Below are 24896 nucleotides of genomic sequence, written 5' to 3'. Positions count from 1 at the left end.
CGTCCACAAAAGCTCCCTACGACTAACAATCACCAACTCAGACGACGCCTTGCCCCCCCCATGGAACACACCCACTTCCAGATTCAGCCCAACACCAAAACGACGCTCTGCAGAACACTCTTCTACAGACTGCTGGGACCCCGCTCCGGGTTCACCAACGCCATCGCATACTACATCGTTACCCACGCCCTCGCCTCCACTGGCTAAATACTGCTTGGGGACCTGAACTTCCAGCTAGACAACCTCAGTGACCCCAACACTTCCACCTACCTAGAGAAACTCACCAACATTGGGCTGAAGCAACTTGTCTCCACCCCATTCACACCACAGGACACACTCTCGACCCCATCTTCGCCGGAGGAAACAATATTCGCTTCAGTCACACCATGAAACCGCTCTGGACGAACCACCACTACATCCATTTCTCCTTCTCGAAACCCACCACACACAAGCGCACGCCACTCCTCCCACGCAAAATCACTTAAGAATACCTCACCCCTCCCCTCAGCTGCACTCTGCCCCCTACCAAGACATACACCAATACAGCAGCAAACAACCTTCACCAATGGATGGCCAATTGCGCCAACACTCTCGCCCCCCTCCAGAACTCTGCCAGACGACACAATGCGAAAGCCACCTGGTTCACCACTGACCTCCGAGACTCCAAGTGCTCTTGCCGACGACTGGAGAAAACATGGAGAAACTGCAAAACTCCGAAAGCACGCTCCGCCTACAAGGCCGCAACCACGGCACACTACCAACTCATTAAATCAGCTAAGAGAAAATTAATCCAAGACAGAATCCTCTCCAGTGCCCGCAACTCCAAAGAACTTTTCGCCACCATACAAGAATTCACCAGACAATCCAGCGAAACGATCGATGTCCCTCCCTCCCTCCCAAGACATCTGCAACAAACTCAGCTCCTTTTTCCACCACAAGATCAAGACGCTCTATGACAATTTCAATGACCAAGACCATGGCACCGAACCTACACTCCCCACCAGCTACGCCATCCTGCCAACCCTCCTCACCTGGACCCCTCTCGCCACAGAGGACTCCTCACAGACTACGAAAAGCATCCCCTCCGGAGCACCCACTGACCCCTGCCCACCTCACGTCTCGCACCTGAACTACGACAAACGATCAATTACTCCCTCGAGACAGCCACATTCCCGATGACTGGTAATGCGCTGAAGTCAAGAAGCCCTCCGCGGACCCATCAGACCTAAAGAACTTCTCCCCTTTGCCGCCAAAGTCATCACCCAGTTAGCCTACTTCATAGAAACCAACAACATCCTCAACTCCCGATAGTCCGGATTCCGTAGCAACCACAGTACCGACACCGCCCTCATAGCCACCACTGACGACATCCGCACCCTCCTTGAGCAAGTCCACATTGCAGCCCTCATCCTCCTAGACCTGTCAGCAGCCTTAGACACCGTCTTCCATTGCACACTAGCTGCCATACTCCACAACGCCACCATCCAGGGAGCTGCCTTAGACTGGATTCAATCTTTCCTCTCAGGCAGAACACAAAGACTAAGACTCCCGCCCTTCCTCTTCGAACCTACAGAGATCAGATGCAGAGTACCCCACGGATCCTCCCCACGCTCTTCAATGTCTACATTGCCCCCTTTGCAGCCATCGTCAGAAAACACGGACTAAACATAGTCTCATACGCCGACACCCAACTCATCCTCTCCCTCACCAAGGAACCTGACATCACCAGGCAAAGCTTCCAAGAAGGGATGAAGGACGTTGCATCCTGGATGAGCAGCAGCTGCCTGAAGCTCAACTCGAAAAAACAGAAGTCCTCATCCTTGGATCCACCCCCTCCGCATGGGACAACACCTGGTGGCCACCACGCCCTCGGAAGTCCACCCACTCCTATGGACCACGCTTGAAACCTTGGCATCATACTCGACTCTTCACCACCCTCTGCATACTCCACAAGACCTTCAAATGGATCCCCCCGACTCCAGGAAGACCGTCACCCACGCACTCATCACCAGCAGACTGGACTACAGAAACGCGCTCTACACCAGAATCAACAGAACACTGCTCCGCAAACTCCTGACCATCCACAAGGCCGCAGCCAGACTCGTCCTCGACATCCCATGACATGACCACATCACCCAACACCTCCGCGACCTCCACTGGCTCCCTGTCGAAAAAAGAATAACCTTCAAACTACTCACCCATGCCTATAAAGCCTCCACAACACCGGACCCAATACCTCAATGATAGAATCTCCTTCCATGCCCCCAAGAGAAACTTCCGCTCTGCCGACCCAGCCCTGGCCACGGTCCCCTGCATCCAAAGGACCAGAGCAGGTGGCAGATCCTTCTCCTACATCGCGTCCAAGACCTGGAAAGAACTCCCCCCTCCGCATCAGACGAAGCCCGACTCCACCTATTCCGAAAGGATCACAAGACCTGGCTCTTCGGATGACCACGGAGCTGTTAGAGATTCTCCCCCCCACCCCAGCGCCTTGAGACCCTAACGGGTGAGTAGCACGCTTTAATATCTCTGATTGATTGATTGAAATCACTACTTTAATGTATGCAATTTAATATGAAAATACTTGTGTCTTATTTAAAAGTATTAAAAGAAGAAACACTTTTCAAATATGCAAGTTTCTGAAGATATAGTGCATAACAAGATGTGGTTATTTTTGTTTTCAGAATGGACAAGTCTTGTTTTCATCAGCAAGTATATCAAAAGGTGGCTTTAATGTGGAATATAGAGGAAATCATGTAAGTACTGAACAGTCTTGAGATCTTGGTAAAACAAAAATGGGCTCAGTTTCATACTTATGCATACTTCTTCACACATCATGACAAACATCACTGGTATGTACTCAACATTTTGTGCATTGAAGTATGAATGGAGATAGACCAATTGAGAAAATACCAAAACATGAAAAATGAATGGGAAATAGTAAGATACAACAAGGGACCCATTTATATGTTGATGGTAACATACAAAGGCAACAGAGTTTTCTTACTGCCAACATAATGGTCTGCCCACCAACATTAGATGTGGGTGGACCATAGTCTGAGCACAGCGGAGACTACTCTGCCTCTGCCATGGCCAAACGTCCCCCACAGCCTGACGGAGTCTATCAGAGGATTGGCTCTATCTCCGTCCACCCAATTAGACTCGCTTGATGAGGGAGGCATTGTTTCTTTTTTAAATTTCAGAAACAGAAAGCCGCTTTGAGTTTTGTTTTCGAAAATAAAAAAAACTTTGGAACCATCATGTTCGATGAAGCTGCAGGGTAAATATCCAGTGCATTCACATGAACCGCCTTGATTGCAGTTTCTGTGAGTGCCTGAAATGTCTGTCTGGCTGATCAATATTTCATAATTTGTTGGTTGGGACCTGTGCTAGATTTCTGCTGTCGAGGACAGCCCAGCTTCAAAATAATAAATTAACCCCTTAATCATGGACAAGTAGCATTGAAAATTAGTACTTTTAACCAGTTCTTTAAGTGGGCCGGTACGGTCCGGAATACTGGCACTTTTTTTATTTTGAGAGGGAGAGTACAGGCACACAGTGCTTTAAATGGGCCGGTACTGTCCAGTGCATAGCACCTGCACTTTTTTATTTTGCGAGAGAGAGTACCGGCACTGCTCAAGAGTGACGTAATATTTTTAATTGGAGAGTACCAGCACTTCTCAGAAACAAGCAGGTACTCTGGTGCAGAGTACTTGTACTTTTCCATTTCAAGCGCTGCTTTTAACCTTAAGAGAGCATACACAATATATTAGAAGTACGTCAGTAGATAAATTCTATCCAAAGGAAATTTCATTCAAATATACTTTTAAAGTAATCCTATCAATATATCAAAAGATTGGAAAATATAGCATACAACTAGGTGTGTACAGTGCTAGTCACCCAGCCATATTTTCTATTGTATTGTACCAATCTTGCTGGAGTTTAGCTGATAGTATCGATACTATTATTCTAGTTTAATGGGTAGTTAAGATTAACTACTTTTTATTTAGTCAAAACGTTCATGCTGAAGTAAACTATTTGGTAAATGGAAGAGACTATCAGTGTTCCACTTTGATTTGTTAGTCCTGCTAGAGACTTTCTGCATTGTAATGGAATCTGTCACTTAACAAGTGAGGGTCAATTACCCTATGCGTGTTCACTTTTCCCCCTCAAATTATGGACCTTAGCCATCATTGGGTACCAGCCAGGGAGTGGAGTAGAATATTTGGAAGAAACAACACTGTGAAAACTAAAGATACATAATTTGAGTATGGCAAACATTGGCAGAAGGCCACAAGTAAAGTAAAATAAACTTAATGCAACCCATTTGTTCTCTGTTTTACATCATTGATGCATCTCTTGAGGATGGAACATATGGAAGATTAGCAAATGATATTCCAAAATCAAACAGTCATATGAAAAAATTGAAAATTGATGAAGTACCTCACCTTTGCGTATTTTCTTTGGAAGATATTGATATAGGAGAAGAAATTACTTATGATGATGGTGGATATGATCTTCCTTGGCGTTTTGCTAACCAAAATTGGGTGAGTCTTCTGTCTTCAATTATGAACATAATTTCAGTTTCCATGATTTGTAAAATTGATGTAAAGCTACGCTATTTAAGTCTATCAGACGATATTGGTTTTATGAATAGTCACATATAATATTGTCTGGTGTTGAATTCTAACCATGTGTCTGAAATTTTCTTTACCAGTTCTATGAAGATAATGAGCAGCCTCCATGTGCTCATACTGGCTTGACTGCGATGGCCAATGTATATGAGAACTCTAAAGACAATGCAGTGCCTCAATGTTCCGAAACTGACTTAGTTGCTACGTCACTTGAACATGGTAAATCTGAAAATCTAAAGTCATGGCATTAAAGAAAACTTTCTGCATGCAACGGGAATAATGCAGTAATCGTAGATCAGGGGATAGGGCAATAGTTTACAAATATGCACTTCAATTCACCCCAAAAATGCCTATATATAAATGTCATATGCCAACTTGGAGTCTCGGTGCTGAAGCCCAATAATCATTTGACCAGACAAACTCAAATACACAGGCACAGATGTTCACACGTAGCCCCAAATGCCGTACCATAGTCTGAAGTGAAGTATGACATAATCAAATGGACAGGTAGACCAAACTCCCAGGCCTCACCAGGAGCAAACTCAAATGCCCAGTCACTGCTTACATGCCTAAGCATAATTTCAAGTACCCAGGGACATATTCAGATGCCCAGTTTACAACCTCGAATCCACAATTACAACCCAGAATGCTCACATTCAGCAAAAAACACATATACAGTCAAGAATGCAAAGGCACACATACAAATGCCTAGATGCTGGCACAAACTGTGGTGTAATGTTATTCAAATCCCGATTATTTTTTAGTTCTCATTTGGCAAGCAATTACATTTTGTATGTTTTGTAAGACTGACTCTTAGATGCATTATTTTAGCCTGATCAATAATTTGAATTTGTGAAGATTCAGATAACTCATTAGTTGACGTTGAATTCTTAATGTTTAATTAAATTACACTTTTCCAGAATTCTGAAGTCATTGAACTGCTTCCGTGTTCTCATACTGACTTCATTGAGAGGACACCTGTATAAGCAACTCTGAAGACATTGCGGACTTGTCTAAGGTAACACCTTTATCTGGCAATTCTGAAAACTAGACTATGCTTTTAAGGTTCCATAGTGAAAGTCTGAGAAGTCAACTGTATGTGTTTAACTATGTAAAACCAAGTTTATTGTATTAAAAATTCATCTTGTGTAATTCAGAAAGAATGCAGGGGATGGTGAATCCTTTTCAAACATGGATGACAAATGAACAATTGTCAAAGGTAGCTGAAGTGATATCACTCGCCCTTTGTCTTCCACCTCCCTCTCATAACAGCACAGGACGTTATGTCACATGGAAACTGAACCAGTTGAAACATGAATTTCCATTACTGTAGATAACAAAAGATTAATACTGTCATAGGAATAAGAAAACAATAAAAAACATAGAGGCAGCCATAAATACATTTTAAATGCCACTATACATTAACTACAGTGATGACACATTATCCCAAGATAAAAGCCATTATATAACAGGGATGCTGGCATCACCTACCCAAGTGCACACACCATATGCTAGGCTTAGTGAAGTTGACCGATATAAATGCTATTTGCTCATATGCAGTGTCAAAACTCAGAAACTACCATTACATGCCCATACACAACACTGATTACCAAGACAGAGCCTCAAATGCCAAGACATAGCCCCAAATGTCCACACATTCCTAACCAGCTAATTCTAGAATCAAATACCAAAATGTCCATACACAGTCTCAAACTGAAAGGAAAAGACAAAGCCTCACAATGTACAGGTGTACACATAGAATGCCCAGATGCGACGTCAAGGCTTCACATACCCAGTCATACCCTCAAATGATGCTCAAACAAAGCCACAAGGTCCTCGCAAAGCTGCAAAGGCCCAGGTACAAGCATTGTATGTTAGGGAATTGCTTCAAATGGCAATGCACAGCCTCAAATCCCAAGCACAGCCTCTAACGTCCTGGCTTAGCCTAACATTCAGGGACATAGCCTTCATTTGCTTTGCTACAGCAAGCACATCTAGCGGTATAGCCTTATCATGCTCCGGTATATCCAAAAATAGCCAGTGCAGAGAGATGATCTATGTTAGTGGAGCCTCCCAAAGTCCAAGTATAACCTAAAATACAGTCCGCTCTGCCCAGGCACAAGAATAGTCTGAATGTCCAATGCAGCCTATTCTTCTGCAAATATACCTGTTCCACCCTTTCCCCTTCTTTCCCTTTCTGGTACTGCCTTGAAGAATGAAGGACCACAACAGGTGTACAATTGGTGCTCCCCAGGCACAGATGCCCACACATAGCCCCAAATACTGTACAACTGTCTGCAGGGCAATATGGAATAATCAAGTGGACAGGTAGACGAAATTCCTGGCCCCCACTTAAATATCCAGGAGCAACACCAAATGCCCCGGTAATGCTTACATGCCTAAACATGGTTTAAAGTACCCAAGGACCTATTCAAATGCCCAGTTTTCAACCTGAAACCGACAATTCCTGCCTAAAATGCTCATGTTCAGCACAAAAAAACTCAGGGACAGCCATAAAAACAAATCCCTAGATGCTGTCTGAAACTGGTGTAAGGTTACTCAAATCCAGGTGTTTCTTTCTAGTTCTCATTAGGTAGGTGTTTGAAATGGGGGTCTTTAGTTGGTAGTGGCTTGCACCCTGTCTAAGTAGGGACCCTTATCCTAGTCAGGGTAAGGGGATTACACAGCTAAGCCAACCCCTGCTCACCCCCTTGGTAACTAGGCACAAGCAGTCAGACTTATCTCAGAGACAATGTGTAAACACTGCCTGTGTCCCCTGCCAAGCAGCACTGCCTAATGTATAGGTAAGTCGCCATTCTAGCAGGCCTTACGAACACTAATGCAGGGTGTACTGTATCTCAGGTGTGGGCGTATCTGCATGAGTAGATATGCCCCATCAATATCTAAACCATAGAGAGTACATGGGGCGGAAACTCGACAACTGGAGATCCCCAGGACCCTGATGGCTTTGCTGAATCCAGGATTGTATGGTACCACACTGATGCCAGTGTTGGATTTATTAAAACATGTACTCAGAGGGCACCTCAGAGGAGCCCCCTGAAAACCTACCAACACTTTAAAAAAAAATCTTTTATTGATTTTCCCAAAAATAAACAATACAGAAAACAAAAGGCAGCACGACACCATACATAAGAAATTAAAGGCCCATTTCATTTAAGGTTACAGCATTTCTTCATAATATAACCTAATAAAATAGAACATACATCAAAGAGTGGCACATTCCAAGTACAAAGAGCCAGGTGGAAATTAAAGTGCAGTGTTCAGGGGGCTAGAGAGAGAGTGAGATGGGGAGGATTCAGCAGCGGTACGATCCGTAGCTGTCGATGTATCGCCAATGGGGGAGTCGGGTGAGGGGCTGTCAGTAGCCTGTGTACGATGAAAATAAGAAACAAGAGGGGCCCAGATGTCCGGGGGTCGGCTAGCAGCAGGCATTAAGTCCCAAAATTCACCCAGTAGCGTTAGACAATGAGCAGCGTTGTCCAACCAGCCGGCTACAGTGGGTGCCGGTTTGCGCCCCCAGTGGAGCGAAACTCTGCGTTTGGCAAGGACCAGGAGCATGGCGGTGAGTTTGCGGTTAATGTTGGAAACTTGTTTGACATAGCCAAGGAGACATACCAACGCATCAGGGGTGACGCGCTCTATTGTGATGTCGCTGAAAGTCTCGCCCACAGCCAGCCAGTAGGCATAGACCTTAGGACACAGCCAGGCCAGATGCGAGAAGTCACCAGTGGGGCCAGAGCAGCGCATACATCTATTGCTTTTGAGGAGCCCAATTTTATGAAGTGAAACAGGAGTGCGGTAGAGCCTATGCATATATTTAAAATGTTTGAGCCACAAGCGATAGTTAGGAGACAAACGCTTAATCTGATTGCAACAGTACAGCCAAATGTGGTGGGGGAGGTCACGACCCAGGTCCGCGCTCCACGCGGTGCAAACCCTATCGGTATTTGCGGGCGAGGCGCTTGACAAATGATTTCCCTACTTTCCCTCAGAACTTATCTGGGCAGCTGTGGGTTTTGTTCATCCATCCTCCTGGCTGAGTCTGCAGCCTTTCTCCAAATCTGATCTCCCCCTCTGATTTACATTAGGTGCCTGATGCTGTGTTGGCACTTTGCACCTGTCTGCCCCTTTGCCGCTGAGGGTGTAAGTTTGGTGCTACCTTGTGGCCTTCCTTGTGCTTATCTTAACTCCAGGAGATCGACCCATGACACTGCTTTACTCACCTGTGAGCAGCGCATCTTGGATCACCCCCAGTCTCCATTAATTAGTGCCATACCCCAAGTTTTACCTCTTCACCTGGCCACCCTTGTGCCACTGACGGTGCAGTCTTGGTGCCAATTTGAACCTTGCTGGTGTTGACCTCAAACCCCGAAAACTGAATATGTAAGTTGTATACTTATCTTCAAAACTGCATTCTTGTTTTCCTCCAATAGGTTAACATTGCTGAACTGAAAAATTGCACTATCTATTCTTGAAAGTGAAAAGTTTTTTTCTTGAAAAACGTACCTTTTAACGTACATCTTGGTCTTATCTTGAAAGAAGATATTTTTCTAAAATTGGTGTGGATCTCTTTTTTGAGTCATGTGTGATATATTAGTCACTGTGTGTATAACAAATGTCTTACACTCCTGTGTGCTAGGCCTAAGGCTGCTCGACCACCTTACCACAAATAGAGCACGTTGGGTTTACAGTGACCCTGTACACTTCTGGGGAAATCTCTGGTTTTTTTACACAATATACCCAGTTATTGTTATATCGAGCCAGCTTCCTACAACATGGCAGTTAAAAACTGCAATCACAGACACTGCAGTGGCAAGTCTGAGACATGGTTGCTGGGCTACTCGTGGGTGGCACAATCAGTGCTGCAGGCGCAGTAGTATCATTTGATTTACGGGCCCTTAGCACACACAGTACACTTTACTAAGGACTTCCCAGTAAATTAAATATGGCAATCATGAATAACCAATCATAATATAATTTAGACAGTGAGCATATGCACTTTTGCACTGGTTGACAGTGGTAAAGTGCCCAGAGTCCTAAAGCCGATATAAACAGGTCAGAATAAATAGAAGGAAGAAGGCAAAAGGTTTGGGGATAACCCTGCAAAAAGGGCCATGTCCAACAGTATGCAATGACATTTTGTATGGTTTGAAAGACAGTCTCTTAGATCCATTATTTTAGCCTGTTAAATAACCTTGATTTCATTAAGATTCAGATAAACCATCAGTTGACGTCAAATTCTTACTGTTTTTGTAAATGACACTTTTCCAGAATTCCATCCGTGTTCCCATACTGACTTAAAATAGGTGACACATGTGTACGCCAACTCTGAAGACAATGTGGACTTGGCTAAGGTAACTTTATCTGGCAATTCCGAACACAAGACACTGCCTTTAAGCTCTTGTGGTGATGAGTGAGACATCACTTGTACGTGTTGACTCTGTGAGCCTAAGTTTATTGTATTGTATTAAAATCTATTTTGTTTGATTCAGAAATAAGGTAGGCAGTGAGGTCAGTGGATAAGGATTCTCCTCCAAACATGGCCGACATTCACTAATTGTCAAAGGTAGCAGAAGTGATATCACTCAACCTTTGTCTTCCACCTTCCTCCTATAATGTACACCCAGAATGCCCAGATGCAAAGACATGGCATCTCATGCACAGTAATAACCTCAGCTGATGCCCCGACACAGCCACAACCTCCTAACAGCAGCAAATGCCCAGGCAGAAGAATGTTATGTGAGGGAATTGCTTCAAATGACAATGCACAGCGTCTACTGTCCAGGCTCAGCCTAACCTTCAGGGGCATAGACTTCATTTACTTATCTACAAGTATATCCAGAGGTATCGCCTCATCATGCTCGGGTATATTCAAAAATGGCCAGTGCAGGAAGAAGACCTATGTTAGTGCAGCCTCCCAACGTCCAGGTATAACCTAAAATGCAGTTGTCTCCCACAGGCACAAGAAGAGTCTAAATGTCCAATGCAACCTATTCTTCTGCAAGTATACCTTTCCCACCCTTTACCCCCTTCTTACTATTTCTGCTCCTTCCTTGAAGAACCAAATTCCCAGGATCATGATGGAGGAGCACAGTGGTGCTGGGGCAATGTCATTCCTTCTAATAGTGTCTCAGGCTGCACAAGCAGGTTGTATGCTCCATCTTTTCCAGGCCTTTACATCCTCCTATTACATAGAGGATATTATTCTGAGCCCTGTAGCTCTTCTAGATTATTGCAGCCAGTTTGGAGGCTGCTGAAGGTTAGAGATGCGACAAGGATATTTTTCCAAACCTACATACTTATGTGCTCCCAATTTTCTGCTGAGATACAAGAGTTGGAACAAGGGGTGGAAACTACACATGCTGCAAACGTCATTTAGAGCCCTCTGTTCCTCATGATGCCAACTACTCTCTACTTGAAAGGCAGAATACGCCAAACCAGGGACAGCACCTGCAATGCATGACAATCCTGTTCTTGTTTCGCTTGCCACAAATCTGCTCCTGGGTTTCCGATGTTAGGTCAGCTATATCTGCTGCCTTGTAATATAATTCATGCATGTGCAGCCTTTGTTTTGGGTCCTATCGTAGTCAGCGGTTACTGGGTAGGATCCCCGGAGGCTCAAGTCTGTTATGTCTATCCCCAGCAGATGACTTCCTGAAAGGGGCTCAAGCACACATTTTGTAATAATGTATGGGTGGCATCCACTTTACCAAGAATTTTTCTGAATCTAAACCACTGCTCCATTGTATCACAAGTAATTTTCATTATGTACTCGGAATCACTAGGAGTACTACTGAGCAACAATGACAAAAGTATAGCATTTTCTTCTTCTTCTTCAGTTGAACAAATAGCACAATACAATTCTTACAGTGACCATCGCCCGTGAACAATGCCGTGTAAATGAAATACATGGTCATCATGAACAGGGCCACTTCCTCCCCCATTAGATTGACTCGAGTTTGTATTTTCCAATTGTGACCACTCATTGTGTTTGTATGGATTTAATCGGAATCGGGGAACAACCAGGGACGCTGCCAAGGATAGAATTCTGTCGGGTCCCCGTGTGGAAGTCTCCTGTGTCGTTTGCGTTGTGGACTATTGGGTGTGTCCTCCCATGTCCAGCCCAAAACGTCTTCTCCATGGGTACCAAATCTTGTGGAAGTTCTTAGGGCACCCCCCTGTTACGATATGTGGTGTGCTCCGCCGCCATATATATATGTCCATTCCTCTTGTCCAGTACTGATAGTGGGTTTATCAGCCACCTCCCATCGCCTAGCAATTTCCCTCTTGGCGACCACCAGCCCCAGAGATGCAAAAATTAATTGTGTTCTAGTGACGTCTACCTCGTTTGGAATCCCTATTAGCACAAAGCGTAGTTCCATCGGCAGCGTCACTCCCAGGACCGTACCCAGCAGCTCGACCACCTGCGCCCAGTATGTCTGAAGATCAGGTCAGGCCCAAACAGTGTGAAAGGAGTCGCTACGTGCCGTAGTATAAGTCAGGCAAAATGGTGAATCTCCCCTCCCCATTTAATGTAACCTATCCCTGTCATAATAAGTACGGTGTTATATCTTGAATGAGCCGAAGCCTTGCTTTTATGGCAACCTCTCTGGTGTGCGTCAACGCCGCTTCCCAATCAGTGTCCTCCATGGAACCCACCTCCCCTTCCCACCGTGCCCGGGGCCCAACCAGTCCGTCCGGGATGTTGTTATTGATCATTTTGTAGGTAAAGGAGACCGCTTTGTGGATCAATTCCTCTTGCAGAAGCCGCCCTTCTAAGGGTGCGTACTCCGGGAGGTGCTCACTGGGGATATTTTCTTTCTGCCATGCATGACGTAGTTGCACGTATTTAAGAAATTGGGAGTTGTTCATATCGTATTCCTGTTTCATTGTCACCCATGTTTTTAGCTCCCCTTTTTCGATTGACACAAGTATAACATTGATGTGGTGACTCGCAGCAATTCAAGCATGGATGACAAAGGTCTAATACAAGCTCTTCCTACTAAGGCCCTGATCACACGTTAGGTACATATATGTATGGATATTCCATGTGGCTGGAATTTCCGCTGTCTCCTAGTATCTCCACACATATATCTACCTATTAGTATATAAAGTCCACAGAGCAGTAGAATTTCTGTGCCTACCCAGAGTTACTGGGCAGAATTACACCTGTAATTCCCATTTACAGTGGGTTTAACAAAGACATTTACCACCTGCTCTGCCGCAATTGGTAACTACATTTTCTATCATTTTGAAACTATATTGCTTTTTGCCTTTTCCTTGTACTCCTGTTTCTCAAGAGATTTAGGGCACTATTTAGATGGCAGAGAATGTTATTTATTCCGTTAACCATACTCTGGATTTAGAGAACTCTGTAGCCCCACTGGACAGAAATGCCATAATGGCGTCCTATAAATGCACTGAAAATGTACCATGCGGCTCCATCAACATGACTGCCCACTTTCAATTTAGTTTTTTATTTTCAACAACAAAATTCCAAAGTGAGATTTTCTGTTTGAAAATAGAAAACGCAATGACCCCTTGCCTTGGGAGTTTTATTCCATAGCGTGATTGATCATTAAAATGTGTTTGCTTTTTTAATTACCCCCAAGTTTTGGATGGTTATGTGTGAAAGTAAAAATAAAGCCATTTGTCCACCCAGTCTAAATAGAGCAGCCGGCAAAATGCCAAATCTCCGACTGCAATACTACATTGGGTTGTGAGAGGAGTATTTTAGTAGCAGATACCGAGTAGTCTCCGTCACTGAGATACTTGAGTTCCACCTGTCTCTAATTGAGGCGGGCGGAACTTCAGTTTGGCCGGACTGGTACTCCTGTGCTGTTCACTGGAGTACCTTCTCTGCCAAACTCTAAATCAGGCCTTAAGATTGCAACGGCTGAGCTTTTAGAGGCATTTTCTCCTCCTAGTTATAGCACCGTCGGAAAAAGAGAAGTCAGTCCATACCTTCTGTAAAAGTCTTAAAACACTTTTAACATTCTTGAAAAAGTGAAACTAGTGATAACTTGTAAGAATTGCAGAGGCTCCATGATAAAAGTCATCACTTTACAAAACACATTGCATAAATAAGCATATCACTGATTTTCATACAAAGTTCTATCTAATTTCATCTCAATTGTCCCTGCCGAGGCATGAGTATCACTAGTCCAGTTCGTGAAACTTTATTCGATTTTTGATAAAATCATGGAAGTGTACATTTTATTAATTAGCAGCAATATATCACAGTAAAAATACATTGAATACAAATACATCAGCTAGAACTTTGAGAGGATCTTACATAAAAACAAGCAATTGATGATAAAATAATTTCTAAAAAATACCATCATTGTCCTGATAAAGCTAGAGCCTATAGTCCCGATACTTAATAACTTGCAGATAGAACACCAGACAAAATAAAGGAAACAAAAAAAACACATTTTGTTTTTCAGTAAAAGCTGTAAATAATGATATATCGGTCTAATCTGTCTGAATTATTCAGAAATCAGAAGAGGACTTATATATTTATGTTGGAGATTAAAAAACTTAGGGCAAATGAGTAACACATGCATAGTGGCACAAACTGTTATCACAGTTACAAACAAGCAAATTGGATTGTTTATACCAAACTCTCTTCGGGAACAAGAGCTGTCGAACCTCAGGAATGTCAAGAAGGGATGTTACCAATTTGGCATATCCAAGAAGAGGTAGGGCTCGATCCTGCTGACAGATATAACAAGGACATACTTGTGCATGGATTGCTTTGTCAGTCAGCTCATTGCTTTGATTCCTCGAGACCGCAGAGACTCATCTCCTGACATCCGCAGGAAGACTTTGACACTTACTGAAAACCGCCTTGAAAAAGCCCAAGGCCAATGGGCCACTAGGGCGAAACACGTGTCGGCTTGTTGCTTTTCCTCTCACAATCTATACCTGCATTTTTTGTCAAAAAATAAAAACAACACAAGTAATTTCATTTTGAGCAATGTTCTTGATGTTGATTATCTACTGACGTGGACCAATTAAGAAGGCACTACCCTCCACCGTTTTCTAACTTTACCTTTTCAATGGCTCTTGGGTGTAGCCATTCACGAGGATTGTGCCACATATAAAATTGGGCCTTAACAATTATAGCGCCGCAAGTCCCGAATTTTCCACCCATACAGTGTTTCATACCCTCTGAGAAAATGCCTGCTTGAACCATGCAAGATCACTTTTCAAAATATCCCCGGGGTTGGTAAATAGTCCAGGTGACCCTAGATCCTGAAATGATTTCTTAATGTATTGTATTCATGGGATCTGAGCTACATTGTCTAAATGCAAACAGTCCTGGAGAGTAAGTCTGTTAAAATGTAATTCTTTACACCATACAGAACACCACAATAAAAGTGGGCAAACACGAATAAAATCTATATTATAAGACGCACCCAGTTCTTCGTGAATTATTGCAGCAGGAGTTCTGCAGCCCAGGGCCAGTAGGTTTTCAATCACTTGAACATAATCAGTGTTTGCATACCCCCCAGATTTCACAGCCAAAGGTGGCCTTTGGGATGCATTTAGCCTTATATACATCTAATGAAAGTTTAGAGGGTTTATGCCCAAAGCGTCTGGCAAAGTCGTTTCGCCCCAAGATGGCCCTTTGTAAAACACTTCATTTTGAGACCTGAATAAAGTAGTAGACACAGATAAGAAAAATGTTGTACTTTAGATAGAACCTGACCCTGTACTGTGAAATTACAGGATTTTGTATTCTTGAGACCTACTACCACAAAATGTGATTTCTGAAAATTAGTAAATAAATCCAAGCTATTCATAAAATCAAGTCATTATAGGCTCTTAGCTGTACAAGTGATTAAAACCACATCATCGGCATATAAGAGTACTGGATCACTCTTCTACCAACTCTAGGAACATCTGAGCCGATGTCTATAAGTACCTACTCTAGCTGATTTATATACATGATAATTGAAAAGGGGGCAAGAATGCAGCCCTGCCGAACACCATTTTTCAAGATCAAAGGATTTGGCGCGTTCATCATTAGAACCAAATCTAACTACCCCTGTTGGGCCACTGTACAAGTTTCTCATGAAGGAGACAAGTACCTGATCCACCCTGAGTATCACTAATATAAATATTCACACTATCCGCTCCCCCTTAGTACAGAAAGATGCATTCCAGTACTTTTGTTGTGGATACTGATACATGCAAGGCATACTATTTGTCCTGCATGCATCATGAAACAACTGGATGCTCCTATCGATCCATAAGAGATCCATTATTCTTGAAGAAGTAAGAACCAATGTCCTAAACTACTGTTTTACATGTAAGTAAAGACCTTTTCTGTTTTTGTAACTTTTTTCAATTAAAACTGCGTTGGATGTTGCAAATATGGTCACCTAAATTAACCAAAGCTTTCTTTGCAGATGTCTTACAGGAACTATATGTTCGATCAAGAAGAAAGCAACTGTGATACCACTGACTTTGACAATAGTAATCCAGAATATATGCCATCTGAAGAGGAATGTGAAGAGTCTTCAAATGACAGTGGATTGTCTGATGCTACGATACCAGTTCCGTTACTGAAGTTCCAAAAACGAACATACATAAAGCCATAGTCAGTCTTTCGGAAAAGCTGACAACAAATGAAACAGAATCAACTCAATGGAATGTAACCAATAACAATATCAATGACTGTTACAGATATTTATCCTAGAAACAAGCTCAGCACGCTTGTAGTTGAAAACTTTGAAATATGAAATAAATAGAAGCGTAAAATTGATTCGTAACAAAAAAAATAGTGCTATTATTGAAAAAACCACAGCTTCTGTGCTACCTGTGTAGGAAACATCAAACTGAGAAAGAGGTTTTCATGCAATGGTAGTAAAATGTCAGAACGAATGGTTGAAGAGGTTTGCTCTAATTAGAAACTCCGGAAACTACCAACATAACCAAGAGGTAAAACAAACGGGAAAGGGAATTATTATTCCATTCAGGAGACCAGAGAGGAAGACAGCCCACACAATTATTTGCACTGTGTGTATTGCAAAGTATGAGTGAAAAGATTTGAGTTATGGAGACACATGAAGACCTGTGCTTTTGCTCCAAAGTCTGAAGTAGAGGAAAAGAGACAATGTCCTGTGCAAGCTCTTGCTGCTTTTGTTTTGATAATCAAGTTTATTGGTTTTTAAAGAACAAATCACAAAATACATTGGCAGCGAAATCAAGCACATTATGTAGATAAAATACATTTGAAAGAGAGACGACAGAGACTTGTAAGGCACTCTTTGGGATGGATAAGAACACTTGCATATGGTTATTCCTGTATGAGACACCCATTCGCCCCTTAGGACAGTATATTGAACAATTTGCCCCATATCTTGCCAAAAAGCTCGGGACAGCCCCGGTTCTCAAAGAGGAGCTCCTCTTGAGTTCCACACCAATCCACTCCCCGTCTCCATTTCCGTATAGTAGGGGGTTTGGCCTGAGACCAGAGTGCCGCTATATCGCGCTTCGCTACTGCCACTGTTGTTCCTAGGAAGCGTTTATCGGCCCGAGAGCCGTCGAGGCCATCAAACACACCCAGGACCAAGCGTAGCGGGTCATGGGGCACCGTCCATCCCAGGGTCTGTGTGAGTTCCAGTTCCACCCCGCCCAAAAGGGTTCCAGGACAGGGCATTGCCATAGCATGTGGTAGAAGTCCGCAGGGGCGTGAGTGCACCCACGTGCAGGCCGTGGAGGGTCGCATACGGGTGCTGAATAGGCACGCAGGAGTGAGGTAGGCCGTATGGAGTTGCACTAGACGCAACTTGGAGGAGGTCGTCGAGGTCTTGGGGGCCATGGGAGCATCTCTCCAGTCTGCGTCATCTAGGGGGCCCAACCAACCCTCCCAGTGGGCACGTAACAAGTCTAGGGATGCGGGGCCATTGTTCACTAGGGAGCGGTAAATCCGCGACACCCCCCTCTACCCAGGTTCCCCATCATCACTTGGGCCTCAAGGGGGCTGAATTCAGGGAAGGAGGTGGGAGATGGAATATGTACTCGAAGGGCATGCCTTAGCTGTAAGTACTTATAAAATTGGGAGGGGTGGAGGGAATAGCGCTGCTGTAATTCTGCAAAGGGTCAGATGTGGTCCCCAACCCAGACGTCCATTAGTAGCGAGATCCTAATGTGGTCCCACCGACGGAAGTCCCGGAGAGACGGGGCCTCTTTCAGCCAAACACCACTCCACAAGGGCGTCTGCCTAGTGAGTTTCCCGTCCCATTTCGTGTGGTGTAAGGCTGTGTGCCAGGCCATGAGCACCGTTCGGGTGCTGGGGGGAAGGACCTGCGGTATAGGGGCACCATACAGGTAAGCCTGGAGTTGTGGGAAGTCCAATGATCGGAGTTCCACCTGGTACGCCGGGTCGGACCAGCCGCCTGCAAACCAGTCATGAATCGCGATGAGTCTTATGGCCAGATAGTAGAGGTGGAGGTTGGGTACCCCCATGCCCCCATCGTAGGGGGGTATGCAGCAGTGTGCCAGGGACAGTCGTGGTCTTCCGCCCCACCATAAAAACCGGGTGAGGGTACTGTCAAATTCACGAAACCAGCTCCCTGGGAGGTGAAGAGTAATATTTTGTAAGATATATAAAAAATGGGGGAGAACCATAATTTTAAAAAGGGCACTTCTGCCAAGGGGGTTGAGAGGGAGGGATTGCCATTTCCTGAGATCCGCCTTGGCAACCAGGGGTGTAATATTCAGGGCTCATTCGAGTTCTGGAAGGAGGGCGACCCACACCCCCAAGTACTTGAATGACTGCCTGCACAGGGCAATGGTCGTTTGTCCCGGGATGGGTGGCGGGGAGTGGATTTTGCCGGTTTGAGCCGGAGACCCGTTCAAAGGCCGAGAGAGCGTCCAAGCACCTTGGGCCGGAGCTCTCGAGGTCCGCCAGGAAGAGGAGGATGTCATCGGCGTAGAGGGTGATCTTGTCAACCTTATAAGGGTCCCAAGCCCATCCTTGGATGTGGGGGTTCTGACGTATGAGAGAGGCCAGGGGCTCCATTGCTAACGCGAATAGGAGCAGCAAGAGCGGACAGCCCTAGCGAGTGCCCCTCTGAATGGGGAACGTCTCCGAAATCGCACCGTTAATTAGGACCCTGCCTTAGCACTGGAGTATAGGACACGGATGAGGCGCCGAAACGGGGGGCCGAAACCCATCATCTCTAACACATCTCCCAGGTAACTCCAATCCACCGTATCAAATGCTTTTTCAAAGTCAATGAAGAGCAGGGCCAGATACGGGGTGAGGAGATGGCGGTGTGCAAGGGCAAGGTGGAGGCGACGTATGCAATGTCGGGTACCCCGGGCAGGCATATAAGCGCACTGGTCTGGATGAACCAAATCTCATAAATGGGGGCGGAGTCGTTGAGCCACTGCAGTGGCAAACATTTTAACCTTGGTGCTTATGAGGGAAATGGGGAGGTAATCCACGCATGCAAGGGAGGGTGGCTGTGTCTTTGGGAGGTTCACGATAATGGTCATGTCTGTCTCTGGGGGAAAGGACCCTGTGTCCACCACATGCTTAAACAATTCCACTAAGTGTGGGACCAACATGTCACGATAGGTCGCATAGTATTCTTGGGGATAGCCGTCTGGCCCGAGGTGAAGGGGAGATCCAGAGTCTCTGAGACCGTCTGGGAGAGGCGAGGCAGCTGGGTCCCAGCTTCGGACAACAAATCAGGCAGGGAGGTTTCAGGAGGTCGGGCCACGTAAAATACCGCATAATAGCCCGCGAAGGTTTGGACAATGGCCCGAGAGGTGACATGATGAACGTCGGTCCCATCACGGATGAGGTATGAAACTAGATTGTGAAGTAATTTGCCATTTTTATCACCCCAACCGTACACGCACGCCACGGAGGAGTGCCATAGCATTTTAGCGGACTCCAGCGAGATCTGACAGATCTCTTCGCGGAGCTGTGTAACCTGCTGAGCGGAGTCATCGCTTTCAGTATACGCCTGGGCCATCTCCAACTGTGCAGCTTGGCCCTCCAGCTGCACAAGGCGGGCGGCCTGTTCTGTGCGCTTCACGTGGATCAAACCTCTTGCCACTCCCCCCCCCAACCCCCCATATAGTAGCCTTGTCCCACAATGTTCCCGGCGAGGAGACCAAACCCATATTAATCGAAAAATTGTGCCTCAGTTCCTGCCCCAGGGACTCAACGAAATCTGCGTCCTGCAGAAACCAGGCGTTCATCCGCCACACCGTGCGGATGCCATCAGGGGAGTTCCCGAGACAGAGGGAAACAGGCGAGTGATCCGAGATGCCTCAGGCAGGATAGTAGACCCGGACATCAACTGACAGTCGGGGGCCGGCAACAGGAGCAGGTCGATACGAGAGTGAGTATGGTGGGACACCGAAGTGTGAGTATATTGTTCCAGATGGGGATTCCAAACCCTCCATGCATCGCAGAGACCCAAGGCAGAGGACCAATCAGATAAGCGCTTAGCAGAGGCAAGATAGGACGTTGAGGGAGTACTTGTCGCGTCGTGGGAGGGTTGCATAACGGCATTGAAGCCACCTCCGATGACCGTCCGACCTTGTGGAAAGCAGGAGACTACGAGTGTAAGACGGCGAAGGGCAGAAGACGTGGTGGGGGGATATATACACTCAGGAGATTAAAAGGATGCCCTTCGATCTTGCCCGTCAGGGCCACGTAGCGGCCTTGTGTGTCCGTCTCAGCCTGCGCCAAGGTAAAGGGAAGCCCCTTACGAAGCAATATGGCAACCCCCCGGCAGCCCCGTGTGAAACCGGAGTGCCAGACCCTGTCGAACCCATACTTGGCGAGGAAGGTGCATTGTGTACCCAGAAGGTGTGTTTTCTGTAGATAAAAGGATATCGGGCGCATGTCGCTGGGCGCTGCGAAGAACAGCAGTACGTTTTATGTGGCCTAGTAGGCCGTTTACGTTCTACAACAGAATGTGGAGGGATCTATTTAAGGTGGACGTCATCCGGGTGGACAGTGTGTGGAAAGAACATCGCAAGCGGACCCGGGTCCCAGGGGAGGCAACACCCCGTGGTCGGTCCTTTGGGTGAAATTCGTGCGGTCTGTTAAGCCTCATGTCGTCGTCGATGGCATGCGTGCATAGATAGCTACCAAGAGAAACAAAGAACGCCGGCCCGTAGGTGGCCATAAACAATAAACAATTGGGAGACAACAGTCTAACCCCCCCTCCCACGCCCCCAACACCCCTACACTTCCGAAGATAAAGTATCTGTCGCCATGAAAAGAAAAACTGTGATACAACAACACACAAATGAGTGCTAAGCTAAAACGATTAGCAGAACATGGACTTTGCAGAGATGGACCCCCCCTCCATGGAGTAGGATGAGAAATGTGTTAACAGCTGCAATTACATTTAGAACAGATATGCAACAGAGGAGTACAAATAAGTCTGGGAGTTGAGCAATGAAACAGTTCGCAGAACGTGGTCGCAATGAAGATGGACCGCTCCTTCTGTATGAATATGGTAACAATCTCAGCTGCAGAATCAATTTGGGAAACAGATTAAGGGTCCCCTGCCGAGGGCCCTGAGTTCAAGCTCCCTCGTCGTCTCCAGTTCCATGAAGTGCGGGCTCGGATATGGCAGGGCGCAGGGTCTCGGAGGGTTTTGGGATACGGCTCAAGTCAATCAGGGAGCTAGTGGAGCTGGGAGTGGCGGACCTCTGAGATGAAGCATGGGGAGGAGGCCGCTGGGACGTTGCACCCGGCGAGCGGGAAGCTTCACCCCGACGGTCACCTTTCTTGTGGGACCTAGTCCAGCGTCTCTGGGGTTTAGGCAGGGTTGGGTGAGGCTGCAGGGGGTCTCGCCAGGCAGGGTAGGAGACCGGCCGGCTCAGGAGGGGCCGTTCCTCCGTGAGCCAGGTCCAGGCCGCCTGGGGACTATCAAAAAAGAATGTCTTGTCTTGAAAAACAACTCTGATCCGGGATGGAAAAAGGAGACCGTAGGGAAGACCAAGAATACGGAGCTTCTGCTTGACATCATCGTAAGTTCGACATTGGGCCTGCACCTCCCTGGTGTAATCTGGGTAGACCATGATCTTGTTGTTTTGGAACGCCAGTGGACCCTGCGCCCTAGCCGCCCTCAGGATGGCGTCACTGTCCCAGGAGTTGAAGACCCTCAGGATAATGGGACGGGAGGGAGCCCCAGGTGGAGGTCGGGGGGCCAAGGAGCGATGGGCACACTCGATTGCGAACCAGGGTGAGAGGGACTCTTTGGGCATCTAGGATTGCACCCACGTCTCCACAAACGTGTCCGCATGGCCATGTTCAACCCCTTCGGGAATTCCTATGAGGCGTAGATTGTTTCTCCTTAACCTGTTTTCGGCATCCTCAGCCCGGCGGTGGAGTTCCGAGGTCTGGGTCTGGAGGCCAGCCACCTAGGTCTTGAGTTGGCCAATGTCATCTTCGGCCGTGGAGATACGGGATTCCGCCTCCGTAATTCACACCTTGGCATTGCGCAGGTCATGGCGGATAAGGGCCATATCTACCCTCACCTCACCAATCTTGTTTTCGACTGAGGCCTGCAAAGCGCCTATCGCCTGAAGAATAGTGGAGAGATCACCCCCAGAGGGGGCAGGAGTAGTAGACGCCCCTCCTCCAGGATCCCTGTCGGACGTGGTATATTGATCCATTTTGGTTTGGGTTGGAGGGTTAGGGTTCTGCGGAGTGCGAGTCCTGCCCATCGCCACCAAGGGTGAGGTCCGGCCGTTGCATGGGCAAGGGGGTGGTCAGCGATCCCAGAGAGGAGGGGGGACCCCCCGGACACCGAGACCGTCCATACACAGGCCCGGGCGTTCAGGTCCACCCCCCAGGTCCCCGAGAACCATCGTAAAGAACAAGTAGAGATCCAGGACCCCGGGGTCGTTGGCGGGGCCCGTAAGGAGCACTCTATTGGGAAGCAGGGGCGCACCACCAGTCGATAAGGACACTACTGCTGCTAGGTAAAGGCGGCCAGGCGGGCCCTCAACCCCACACCGGCCAGCACTCCCCAGGGGGGACCATCCAAGACCCAAGCAGTATCCGGGTCTCCCTCACCGCCACCCGACATCGGTGGACGGGTTAAGATATCGCAATGGGGCCGTCCCTGGGAGCCCAGGATCCTCACCAGTCGCAGGCAAGTGCGAAAGCGTTAATTGAAGCAGGGCGGGGGCTCCCTAGCCGTTACATCGCCCCCACACCAGCCCCCAGCCAGTCCAGCGGTTCACTCCCCACTTACCAGAGGCGGAGGCCGAGCCGGGAATTGCCTCCTCTCCTCAGGGCAGCCCTCAGCGGTCGAGACGAGGCTCCGGCTTCACTTCAGAGCGGGGCACCATAGAAGTCAGTACAGTAGCAAATGGTGGCAAGGGGCCACCAAGGGTGTAGGGCCTCAGGTGAGCCCCGGCGGCCCCGCAGGCCCGGTTCACTCAAATGGGGAGGTTGGGCTGTGCCGCAGGGGGGAAAACGGCCCAGGCACACAGAAGAGGCCGGGCTGCCGGGAGGGGGGAAAAAAAGGAGTCCAGGACCGTCTTGTCATTCCTCTCTTCTCCGCTGCCCGACAATGGCAGCCGTTCTCTGCAGATCAGGCCGAGCAGGAGCCCAACATTCCAGCACCCAAGCCGCTGGTGCAAGACCGCCAGCCGGCCCAGGGACTCCCCACCTCCAGCGCTTGCAGGGTGGCACAGGCCGAGATTGCAGGGGGAAGAACAGGCCCAGGTCAACCACTTCAAGCCGCTGCCCAACAGCGGCAGCCGAGCCCAATTGCGCTCCCAGCCGCCGCAGACTCACCGCCAGGGCGATCCAGGCCCCACTCTGGAGGTCCCGAGGCAGCCGGGCGGGAACTCCGTCCGCGATCCTCCACAGGAAGAGCAGGCCTCGTCTCCCGGCCCTGAGGCCCAGCACCTCTTCTTCCCACACGGACCCCAGGCAGCACTGGAGAGAGGAGAGCACGGCCGCCGCCCCAGAGCCACCAGGGGGGCCTCAAGGGGTGGAGCGGTGGAGCGCAGGCCAATCGGGTCAGGAGTGGGACGCCGAGGGAGCCGCCATCTTACAGCACACTTCCTCGGGTAAGGGGCCAGGACAGGGCAGCGGGGGCTCCAATCCGCCTTGAGGTTAAACCGGAGCACAGCGGCCAGCAGGGCTCGATGGCAGCTGTTAGCGGGGGATTCCGGGCGGATGACGGAGGGGGTCCGTTGCACTCTTAGAGTGCGACCGCCATCTTGACGCCTCAGGCCACGACCCCCCCTTTACTGCTTTTTATGAAGCAAAACTAAGTAAACAGTCTTTGGGAGTTACTTAGCGATATTCATAACAATGATATAATGTATGCAATCCGAAGTGATTTGTCAATAATAGAATATGGGCAATATCTGTATAATATATTTCTACATAATATAGATGATAAAAAGGAATACATCAGATGTAAATTACTTGAGCTAGGACGACTAATTCTTCAGCTCAGAAAAGAAAAACATGTGCATAACCTTGAAGATGCCGTAAAGTCAAACAACCTTAAGTATGTCCTGTTAGCTGTTAAAGGTATTGCAGGTATACATTTTACTACATGAACACTGAAGACACCATCACTTGTTTTAAAGTTAGGATATTCACTGAAGCAAATAGCTTATCTTACGCAGTCAAAAGCTCTAATGAATGGAGATGATGAACTAGTAAAAATGTCTGAAAACTTTTTATTTTTTATTTTTTAAAACCTTTATTAAGGATAGTCAATACAGACACATTACATTGCGCTACATAGTAAATCTAAGGACACAATGTTGTACAAGTCAGGACTTATGGAATCAAAATCAACTGCACTCTGCCAGCAACAGGAAAACATTAGAGGCTACAATCACATCATTACTTCACAGGGGGGTCCCTTCCCCCAAGGGGAACACAGACTCGGCCACAGCATAGGGGGTGCGTATTACAAGGCAGGGGGGGAACGAAAGAGGACGGGGCGATCACTGATAAGCACCGGCGGCCACTGCGGGCGGGTTGTCAGCGGGGAGCGCGGGAGAGGCAGCGCTGCTGGGAGGGGAGCGGGCGAGGAGATAGGTCACCAGAGGACCCCAAATATCAGCTGGACGGGACTTGGCGGGTAAGAGATCCCAGAACTCCGATAGCAAAGTCTGGCAGCTAGTGGCGTCCTCCAGCCAACTCTCGACCTTAGGAGCAGGTCTACGACCCCAACACATGGCCACTCTACGTCTGGCCAGGATCAGCAGCAT

At 47.2% G+C, this 24896-nt stretch overlaps 1 long non-coding RNA gene across 2 annotated transcripts in view; it reads left to right on the top strand.

Moving 5' to 3' along the window:
• Window positions 1-16433, top strand: part of LOC146830360 (uncharacterized) — a 38349-nt gene extending 21916 nt beyond the window's left edge. For both annotated transcript variants that reach the window (XR_014961151.1, XR_014961152.1), the window contains 5 exons: window positions 2685-2756; window positions 4471-4547; window positions 4718-4853; window positions 5555-5652; window positions 16073-16433. This is a non-coding gene — a long non-coding RNA (uncharacterized LOC146830360). The remainder of the gene's footprint in view (window positions 1-2684; window positions 2757-4470; window positions 4548-4717; window positions 4854-5554; window positions 5653-16072) is intronic.
• The last annotated feature ends 8463 nt before the right edge of the window (window positions 16434-24896 follow it).

This window comes from Triturus cristatus, chromosome 5_1 (assembly GCF_964204655.1).
Source record: "Triturus cristatus chromosome 5_1, aTriCri1.1, whole genome shotgun sequence".
Taxonomy (NCBI): domain Eukaryota; kingdom Metazoa; phylum Chordata; class Amphibia; order Caudata; family Salamandridae; genus Triturus; species Triturus cristatus.
The sequence above is the reverse complement of the archived record's forward strand: the minus strand, read 5'-3'. Positions and strand labels throughout refer to the sequence as shown.